This window comes from Branchiostoma belcheri, unplaced genomic scaffold (genome assembly GCF_001625305.1).
Source record: "Branchiostoma belcheri isolate BF01 breed outbred unplaced genomic scaffold, Haploidv18h27 scaffold73, whole genome shotgun sequence".
Taxonomy (NCBI): domain Eukaryota; kingdom Metazoa; phylum Chordata; class Leptocardii; order Amphioxiformes; family Branchiostomatidae; genus Branchiostoma; species Branchiostoma belcheri.
The window spans coordinates 350,147-352,739 of NW_017804387.1; positions in this window are offsets into that span (position 1 = coordinate 350,147).

Here is a 2,593-nt window from a genome sequence, read left to right on the forward strand (position 1 = left end):
CTGGCTTCGATTGGTGCAGATACCAATCACACTACCATGGCAACGCGATTTTCGTTTGCGTCCGTCAGAGGTGGTAACACCGTCTCTCGTCGAATCACTCCGTTCTACGGAAATGCGTTTTCGAGAGTTGCTCCCAGCTAGGCGAACGTTTCGCGTGCAGAGAGGCTGTGTGTCTGAGAGACTGAGTGGGCCGCGCGGAGTGATCGGTTAACGGTGAGATCACGGGGTGCCGCGTCTCTAGGCTGACGCTACTGTGTGTGGAAAGATGCATGAGGACTCCGACTGATGTGGTGTGCCAAGGATTCCGCCACAACAAAAGACTCAGTAACTGAGAATTCATGAAGTGTACTCCCGTGCTCCATTGAGCCCAGTGTCCGTCTGAATACCGGCACAGTGTGAAGCCATACTTATCTCCGTCACTTCTCAGTACTTCTGACGTTGACGTATGGACATCTGCCTGGTTGCACCACAAAAATGAACCTCACTGCTTTCTTGACTCGAAAGAAAATAATTAAAAGCCTCTAACCGAGACCTTGCCATCGAGTCTTGCCATTTACAAGTCACAAAATGCGGTTCGAGTCAGTACACAATGCCGTCTCGAAGATAACTTTCCAACAGGGCGGCCGCCATGACCGGAGGCACTGTCACGACCTTAAACTTCATTTCTATTCTATAGTGGTGGTGAATCTGAGGAAAGGCACAGAAGGAGCGTGGGATGTGGTTCGACAAGGTAGCTCTGCTTACTTTTGTAACCCCTCTACAAGGTAGTAGCACTGCCCTAGAGGTGGCCTCTTCAAAAGTCTACCCCACTAACTGGGACTGGCGTCACCAATTGTTAAATACTTCTTGTCTTTTTTTCTCATGAAACCATTTACACGAAACTATACTTACAAAGGATAATTTTGTCAAGACCTCTAGTTACCGGCATGTACTTAACGTGTTCTCAGTCAGTGGCCCTTAGCCAAGCGCGCAGCGCACACCCACATCTTTGTTGGCACTGCGCTGCTTGTTCCTGCTCACTGAAGCGGTTCGCGCATTGACTCGGAGGCAATATCATCATTTTAGAATCTCGCACGCGAGGAAAATGACCTCATGTGCACTGTCAATATGGACAGACGCACGTTCTACATGAAATAGTCAAACTGCCTTTTCCATCTTCATCTCAACGCAACATATATTCAATCAGGGTGATCCACATTTGTAGTGTCCCCACCTATTATCCTACCTCTACAATTATCTTTATTTTCACTACGTACATTTTCTCAAGCTGTTAATTTTTCAGTGCGCGCTAGTAACACTCAGTCGGTGTGGCTTTTAACACCTCCGCTACGAGCAACAACTAGAAGTCTGTTTATTTGTGGCACTAAAAATCAAATCCATTCTTAACGCACAGATACGTAAATAAAAGTTGAGCCGTGCGTTGTTGTAGTCTGATGTGACGATACCGACTCTGTCTGTTTTACAGTTTTAGCTCAATCTTCAAGCAGATTTTTCAGCTACTGCAAGATTGTACTGGCCAGGCAGTTTCAATTTGCCACCCGAAAAAAGATATCAGTACTATAAAACGAAGCCTAAATTTCTGCCTGGAGAGAATTTTTAGCCCTAATTATATCGAGAGGCAATAGTTAACATTTTCTTTATAGTTTAGTACCTTCAAAGAGATTAGCTAGTAAAACAAAAGCGGACGCAGAGTGAATCTATTACATGAAGCAGTAGTGGCCACGCCCCCTCCCTAAGGCAGCATGCGAACACTATATTATTGACCTTAAAAGATAGGTGGACATTTTTACTTGCATTGATCTATTCTTCGGAAATTGAACAATAAAACCTTTGCCTCAGGCGTGTTTTAAATGCTACTCGAACCGCTTTCCGTGTCGTCACTACGCAAGGGCGATGTTGAAATGGAAACAAATGCCAGGTAGAGAATTGTATCGCTGGGGATGTGAAATACAAGACTGAATACTAGCCTCCTACCTACCTACCTAGTACCTAGCCTCCATAGCATGCCAAAAACTGAGGGTTTTGGGGGTATTCAGGGTCTTTGGGAGCTTTTATGTGCTATTTTCTGATTGCGTATAGACGACATAGCCGGCCTGGTTGAATTACCCCCGTTTTTAGAACTGGACTAATCAGAAAACAGCGAAGATCACCAAACCCCAGTTCTATATTAAAGCCTGCTACGGAGGCTAGCTGAATACAAAGCTACCGGTTCGGGGCGGTTCAAAAGACCCAGCGGTCACCTGTACGCACGCTAGTTCCCAGGTATACACACACAAACTCGCCCTCACGACATATAACATGCAGATAATCACGGGAACTGTACCGTCGGGTGATTACATTATCCAAAGTAACTTTTCTAAGCTTTTTACTGTCACGTCCAACAGAATTCTTCCCTGTCAGCTCTGACATTGCGAAGCTGCTAAGATCATATCATTGATATGTTTTTCTAAAGGCATCCAGGGCGGAAATTTCAGGGCGGCGCAACAGAACAATTCTGGATATGAGACATCTGTCTGATATTGACATTTACTGTCATTTTTTTGGCACATTTTCGTCATCATTTCATCCTTAAATCGTTTGAAACAGCCCCAAA